Raw genomic sequence first — 8,906 nt, forward strand, 5'->3', positions numbered from 1 at the left:
CTCCATACAATGTGAAGTTATGAGCAAAATCTCAAATGAGGATTTCCTAAGAAAAGCATTTGGTGTGATTAGTCTGGAGATGTCAACTCTGCTGCTGCTACTGCCACTGCTGAATTGTAAACTAGGCAAGTCATTCACTAAACTAAAAATTTCCTATCCCTGATATCTTTCTTACCTGTCCTGGAGATGTGTTTGATTAATACCAGATAATTTATGTGAAAATTCTTTAAAACAAAAACACTCCATACATTTTTATGTTTATAGCTAGAATGAATCCATTAGCATCCTTGACAGTAAACTGATTAAGCTGAGAGAATTGGACCATACTTAGAGACTAGTTAGGTGACTAGTAACAGGATTTGAGAATTGCTTCTATGTGTGGACAAGATCTTGGGAGTTCTTAAACTATTCTCAGCCTCCAAATCCTTGGATTTCTCTAGGCGTCATTTGAAGAGTGGAAATAAAAAAGATTACCAGTCTACACAAATTGAATTTTGAAAATACTTGCTTTGTCTCTAAATATTTTACATTTGTGTAAAAGCCTTGATACCTTCAGTTAAGTTTTCTAGACATTTATCAAGATAGTGTTCAAAAATTTAATACATTTCTCAAGGTAAAAAACAAAAAGGCTTAGAGCTATAAGAGAGAAACTCAAGAGTGTTCTAAGTACTATATTAGGGTTTGAAGAAAGATCAGTAAGTGAGTGATACAGTACATTACCCACCTATCCTATAAATTACAGGATGCTTTTGACTAATGGAATATAAGCTAACATCCAAAGCTCTTCCCCATAAGTTTAAATAATGGCCAATAATGTAATTTCCAGTGCATTGTAAAATGGCATTTTACAGTAGCAGTCACTCCTTTAAATATATGCAATGGAATTAAATATAGTATTTTGATACTCATCATCCATTTTTAAAAAGTGAACTAACACTTTGCTTGAATAAGTATTACATTATATTTCTGTTCTGTCCTTTACATTCACAGCAATAGTTCTCAGGGACTATTGCCTCCCTCCCATGGTATATTTGGCAATATCTGGAGACATTTTTGGTATCATAGCTAGGGAGTGGGGGCTACTGGGTATCTAGTGGGAGGAGGCCAGGGATATTGTGAAACATTCTACATTACACAAAGCAACTCTGAACAACAAAGAATTAACCAGCCCAAAATGTCAGTAGTGGTATGCTACTAAGAAACCCAGACCTACAGAATTCTATTCTTATATAGAATGGTTTTAGGCATAAAAGTCTTACTGGTTATCATTCTTTGCTGCAGCAAAAAAAAAAAATGTGTGTATATTAATATTTATTCCATATCTTGTGGTCCTAATGTTCTAAAATTAAGTCAATCCAGGAAAATTTTTTTAATCATTGTGACTGTTACTAATATACAGATGACCAACATATAAATATCATAATTTTGAATAATTATAGAAAGTAATACTTTATCGAAATGGGATTGGGATTGGGAAATTGATTGGGATTTTTATCATTTAGTTTAAGTTTTCATGGGCGAATATTATTTATTTATTGCTAGAATCTTACCTAGCCATTAATTTTCTCAATATTGACTTTTAGGTGCCCTGGCAGTTATGTCCTGGAACAATGCACTGTAGTGAGATTCAGGATAGGTAAGAAGTTTATTTCTTTTGTAAAGGCCAAAAGGGCCATTCTCTGTGTACTGAAGTACCTCAAACATTATTTTTTTAAGAAGTTGTTTACTAGTAGTTACTGGATAGGTGGATGGGTGATAGCAAGGACACTGGTGGGAACACTCTGGATATATTCTGAATACAGACCTAACATAATTTACTCAAGGTTTGGATGTGAAAGAAGGGGAAGCAACAGCTCTCACTGTGTGGTTTTTATCCTAACCCACTAGATTTATTATTTGCTGAGATGGGGATACTGAGAAGAAAAGAATGAGGCAGATACAAATACAATTCCCTCTGTCCATTTTCTTTAGTGCCACATTTGTGTTTCTAAGTTAGCTGTTGAATCTTACAGTTATCTTATAGTTATCTATAAAAATGTAAATAATATATTACTCTCAGTGTAGTTAAAAGACTTACACAGTCATTTTCCCACAAATGACAGGATCTTTTCCTTGGTTTCTAACTCCATTGCCTACAGTTCAAACACTTGACAGCGTTAGTTGTAACTCTTTACCAAGTAATGTTAATAATCTAATTGGTATATATTTGATTACTTTAAGGACAGGTTGTGTACAGTGTTTTAATGGTATTTTAAACACATTTTATTGTATTTGAAATAAAAAACTAGATGTTGGTAATTTTTAGGACAGGTTCACTATCATCAAACAGTTGACTCCATTGGATGTATAAAACTCATAAACACCAGAGGACTTTGCTTGTTATAATTGAATTATGTAGTTTTCTGACTTGTGCAAAACAATGCAATTTAGCTCAAATGCAACTGGAACCTTTAATTCATGATTTATATTAATTCAAATTAATATTCATTGTTATTGGCTAGGCTGATCCAGAGAGGCATGTTTTTCTTGTAGTAAATTTTGAATACTTCTGTTTTTTTCCCACATTGTTTCAGCAAAGGAAATAATATGTGAAAATACAGAAAAATTAACACCATTTCAATGAGAGGTTACTTTCATACCCAGTTATTAAGATCTTTTGAAAAGTTAACCCAAAATGTGTACACCTTTGTAAGTTAACATTATTATTACCTATTTTATGGATTGGCATACATATGGAAAGTTCCCTTTATTCAGTTCCACCCCAAGTTCAAGAATCTGAGGGTATGGGTTCTCCAAGTCCAGTGGATGAGACAGAGATATATACCAGTTTTATTATATGTCTGTGATAAATAGTGAGGTCTAAGCAATATTGAAGGAGCATAAACAAGTTAGAAATTCCTGAAGTTACCAACATTATATTTGCATTGAACTCCTTTTGGGAGAGTAAGTTGTGTGCACTGAAATAATTTTGCTTCTTTCTCCTTTAACAGCCTGTTTTCTTAAGCCTTACATCCTATGTCTCTTACCTCTCTGCATCTACTGGCTTACCTCTCTGCATCTACTGGCTTGTAGATGGTGAATGAATCTACTGGCCACCGCTGATGAATGAAGGCAGCTACAGCCCACTGCTGTGGCTAAGCAAGCCTGCCAGAAAGCTTGAAGAGGAGCCTCAGCTGCCCTTTACAGAGCAAAAGCATCCTCTGAGTAGCTAAAGCTTGGACTTCTAAGCAAGGTATCTTTACTGGATCCCTTAATGGAAATCACATGTATAGGTAAAAGACCTGTCATGCCATAGTCTTTAGCCTAATGGCTGTGCCAGTTGTAAAGATGATCCACAGCTGAAGAAGGCTATTTATGTTTTGTACTTGGGTATCAAACATAATATGTATTTAGTATTCAAAATTATATAGTTGAGATATGTTTTTTTGTTTTTCCTTACAAAAGGGCTTATAAACCCTGTAGGTAATTAATTAAGAATTCCCATTTGGAACACTAAAGATTGTGGCCACCAATTCTAACATATGGGATGTGTGTGTGTGTGTGTGTGTGTGTGTGTGTGTTTGTGTTGGGGGGTTCCCCATATCAACAAGTAATTCTCCCAACACCAAGTGGGTGTCCTACAATTTAACTCAATTTTGACACTGTCTACCTGGTAGACCAGGTAGTTACCTGTGCTTCTGAATGACCAGCTATAAATCAGAGATTCCCATGACCCCTTCTTTGTGTCACAGGTTAAGAGTTCAGTCCTACAAGACTGTCTGTGCTTCCGCTTCAGATGCCAGTAGCAAGTCCAGGTTATCACCTATCTTCTCTCACATACCCTCTCCTTGGTTTTGATTAATTTGCTAGAGTGGCTCACAAAACTCAGAGTAACATTTTATTCATTAGATTACTGATGAATTACAAAAAGATGTAACTCGAGGCACCTGGGTAGCTCAGTTGGTTAAGCGTTCAACTTTGGCTCAGGTCATAATCTCACGGTTCATGGGGTCAAGCCTTGCGTAGGGCTCTGTGCTGATAGCTCAGAGCCTGAAGCCTGCTTTGTATTGTGTCTCCCTCTCTCCCTGCTCCTCCCCCACTTGTGCTTTGTCTCTCTCTAAAATAAATAAACATTAGAAAATTTTTTTTAAAAGATGTAACTCAGGAACAGTCAGATGGAAGAGATGCATACAGCAAGGTATGGGAAAAGGACTAGGAGCTTCCATGCCCCTCCCAAGTGTGCCAGTTTCCCTGACCATGTGTTCACCAACTTGGAAGTTCTCAAAACATCTATTTGGGGTTTTATAGAGGCTTTATTACATAGGTATGATTGATTAAATCACCATCCGCTAGTGACTGATCAGCCTCTAGCTCCTCCCTTCCCTCTTCTCTGTTCTTATCAAGGGGTGAGACTAAAAGTTCTAACCCTCTATTCCTGGTTAGTTCACCTGGCAACCAGCCCCCATCCTTCAGTGCTTTTCAAAAGTAACCCATTAATGTAAACCCAGTTGTGGTGGAAAGAGGCATGTTATGAATAACAAGACACTCATTTTACCTTTATGGCTCTGAAGTTCTTTCAGGAACTGAAGACAGAAAAAATATAACAATCGATGTTTCCATTGCTCTTATGCTCAGGAAATTCCAAGGTTGTCATAAATCATATTATCACAGGAACTAACTGTAGAGATGTCATATCATCCAATGTAATCTAATTCCAGAGTGTGGCCCATTGAACTATTAGTCCACAACAGATTTACTTTCTTTGAAATGTAACTGATTCACTGATCTGTCTGATTTGACAGACCATCTTCTACTTTCTGTCCTTGTGCTACCTTGTACTTACTAAAGAAAGTGGATTGATATGCAGGACTTTTTCCTCTTTTTTTCCCCCTTAGGAAATAGAGTTCTAGTTATTTTTTTTTGAGAAGCCAGGAATTAATCACAAAATAGTACATATTTATTTATTATAATTAAGCTTCCTTGAAGATTAGCCTGATACTTAGAACTTAAATAATTATATATAAATATATGGTGTGCTAATCTAATCACAAGGTAACAAGACCATTATTAGAACTTGTTGACAAATTAAAAATAGCAACTTAGTAGATTAAACTGGAATGTCATAATTAATTTGTCTTTATAGATAATATATCATTCTAAAATAAAATAGAATCTAATTGCAGTTATAAGTTTGCCGACTTAGTAGTAAATACAGTAATCGAAGTCCTAGGATTTGTCTAAAAGCAAGCTTTAAACTCTAAATAAGAGCAGATTTTAGTTTTTGTTATTAAGTTTTGATTTGTAAGTCTTTAAGATACTAGTACTCAATTTTTGAACTGTATGTAATGAAAGACATTGAAGCAAAGTAATGTAATCTGCATTAAAAAAGAAAAAGTTCAGTGTTTGTCTCAAATACCAAAGAGATAACCAATAGTAAATAGTAAAAAACTTTCCTATAAAAATCATTAAATTATAATATGAATGTTTATTCATTTATTGGAATATATGTTTCTACCAAGATGACTACCAATGACTTACATTTCTTACATTGTTTTTTCTCTTAAAACTGGAAATAATTGCAAAGGAAATTTCAGGGATAGTATTTTAAAAGCTCTATTTTAAAAATTACTCTCTTGGGGCACCTGGGTGGCTCAGTCGGTTAAGCGTCCCACTTTGACTCAGTCATGATTTCACAGTTCGTGAGTTTGAGCCCCTCATCGGTCTCTGTGCTGCCAGCTCAGAGCCTGGAGCCTGCTTTGGATTCTGTGTCTCCCTGTCTCTGCCTCTCCCCTGCTCATGCTCTCTATCTCTCTCAAAGAATGAATAAACATTAAAAAATTTAAAAATAAAATAAAAATTATTCTCAAATTCCTCTTAAGTTTGTAAAAGCCATAAAGAGAAATATTTTTCTCTAATAAAACATTAGCCTATCTTTTTTATATTTTGATTTCTATTTGTTGCTTATATGTAGCACTAAAGTATTTTTATTATCTTCATAACAACAACAAGTCTACATTTCTTTCTTTTTTGGGGGGGAGAGAGAGAGAGGGAGAGAAAGAGAGAGAGAGGGAGAGAGCACACATGTGAGAGGGGCAGAGAGAGAGAGAGAGAGAGAGAGAGAGAGAGAGAGAGAGAGAATCCTAAGCAGGCTCCACATTCAGTGCCTAGTGTGACACTGGGATCATGACCTGAGCTAAAACCAAGAGTCTGACACGCTCAACTGATTAAGTCACCCAGAAGCCCCTATATTTCTCATTAATTCTTATAGTTTGTAGATTCTTTGGGTTTTTTATACATACCAAATATATAAGTTACAGCAGCATCATTTAAAATATGTTTTTTAGGAATAAATCTAAAGATAGGAATAATGCTAAAGAAAGAAAGATGGACACCAACTCTACACTGGAAATTACAAATCATTGAAAGACAAAGTTCTAAATAAATGGAGAGAGTGATATACCATGTTGAAAGATTAGTAGATTTAATATTATAAAGATGTTAATTTATAATTCAGCATAACCCCCATCAAAATCCCAAGTTGTGTGTTTTTTTTTTTTTTTTAATTAAATTGACAAGCTGAAAACTCAGACATATCTACAAAGAATGAGGAATGACCGAGTTATTCTTAAAGAACAAAACACTGGAGTACTTAGTAAATACAAACAGTAAAAACACACAGGTGGTCAGCTGACTTACAACAAAAGTGATTAAACAGTGTAGTTCCCAAGGTGGTCTTTATAATAAATGATACAAGATCAAGTGAATATTATGAAAAACCATGTACATCTTGATCTGTCTTCACATGCCAAATACCAGAATCAATTGTAATTCCTTTAGGAATTACAAACTAAATGTGAATGATAAAATACTAAAGCTTTTCAAAGGTAACAGGAGAACTTCTGTCTGACTTATAATAGGTTGTGATTCAGGAAATCCCTAAGATCACCCCCAGGGAATAACAGAGCTCAGCAAAGCTGGTATACTCATGGTTGCAGTTTATACCATGGTAAATGCAGATTAAAATCAGCAGCAGGAAAAGGTACATAGGGCAGGGTACAGGAGAGACCTGGTATAGAGAGTTTCTAGTTGTTCTCTCCCAGTGGCATTGTGTGAACAGTGCTTGCTTCTCCCAACAGTGATACGTGGTGATGCAGACAGAGTGTTGTCAACCAGGGAAGCTCAACCAAACCTTGGTGCCCGGTGTTTTTTGGGGGGTAAGTTACATAGACATGGCTCTCTTCCCATATTGCTGATCTTAGTCTTCTGCTCCTCCAGAGGTCAGTGTGATACCACATGGGACAAGGCCCTCACCATAAATCACATTGTTAGTATAGACTACTTGGCATGGTTTAAAGCCCCCAGGTAAACAAAGACACTCCTTTGAGGCAGGACATTCCAAGGGCTTACAGTTACCTCCCAGTAACTAAGTTACTGGGATGAGGGCCATACCTTTCTTTGGACAAGATTAATCTTGTTACACATCAGTAAAGAGTTCTTAATAAATACCAAAAGCTCTAAACATAAAGGTAAAATGATAAATCGGTCTGTATTAAGAACTTGTATTCATTAAGAGAATGATTAAGTAACCCAGAGTAGGAGAAAGTATTTTCAATACACATATTTGACAAAGACTGGTATCCAGATTATGTGAAGAACTCCTAGAAATCAATCAGAAAAAAACCCAATGATGGTTGGTGGGGGAGGGAGACAACAAGCAGAAGACTTAAGAAGGCATTTAAAAACAATAAATCTCACCTTTAATACTAGACTTGACAAAAATGTGGAGAAATCCTACCTCTTATACAATACTGGTTGGAATGTCAATTGGTACTTTGGAGAACTGTTTGGCTGTGTCTACTAAAGGTGAACGTATGCATACCCTGTGACCTAGCAGTTTTGTTTCTAAGATTATACCCAAGAGAAAACTCATGGATTCATTCACCAACAGACATATTTATTGCCATACTGTAATAGCAGAAAACTGAAGAATATTCCAATGTCCATTAACAAAGAATAAATTGTGGTATATTCGCACCATGGAATATGATATAGCAATATATATGATAAAACAATTTACAACTGTGTTAAACAACATGGATAAATTTCACAAAATGAGGAAAAACCAGACAAGATGGTACATTCTGTATTAGTCCATTTATATAAAGTACAAAATCAATAATTAGGCATCACATTAGCAGTTATTCTTAGGCAATAAATACAAAAGCCATGTAGTGACTGGAAGGTGCAAAAGAAAGGTTCCAACAAATTCAAGGAAAAACAGCAACAATAATACACATGGCAATCCAAATCCAAAGAGAAAAAAAACACTTCTTTCAAGGAAGCCAAAAATGCTGCAGAAACCAAACACCTAGATACATTCAGTTTACAAAACAAAATGCTTAGCTTCTCTAAGATACTTACATTGAAGATACCTGAAGTTTTCCCAGGAGTAAGAGTAAATTGATTTGCATTCACTTTACAGGCCATTCTTGAAGAGAAAGTCTGCTTTAAAGGTAAATTTGATCTCTTAAAAGGTAGACCTACAGCTTTTAAATGACTTTTTTATGGTCTGTATTCATCAAGGGTTTAAAAGCAGTGTGTCACCTTTTTGCACAAATACGCTATAATAAAATATTTTTCTTTGTCCCTGGTTCCTGACACAAAGCTCCTAAAACCTTTGGAATTTCCTCAGTGATAAGGCAGGCCTCTAGTAGCTTCAGGATGGGGGCTGGTCACCAGAAAGACCAATCCATGATTAAAAGCTTGGAACTTTCAGTCTCACCCCAAACTTCCAGGGAGGGGAGAGGGGCTGGAGATTGAGTTAATCACCAATGAGAAACAATTTAATCACTTCATGCCTATGTAATAATATCTTTTTAAAAACCCCTAATTGATGGGATTCAGAGAATTTCCCAGTTGAACTCATT

The sequence above is a fragment of the Panthera uncia genome, chromosome C2 (genome assembly GCF_023721935.1).
Source record: "Panthera uncia isolate 11264 chromosome C2, Puncia_PCG_1.0, whole genome shotgun sequence".
In the NCBI taxonomy this organism is placed as follows: Eukaryota; Metazoa; Chordata; class Mammalia; order Carnivora; family Felidae; genus Panthera; species Panthera uncia.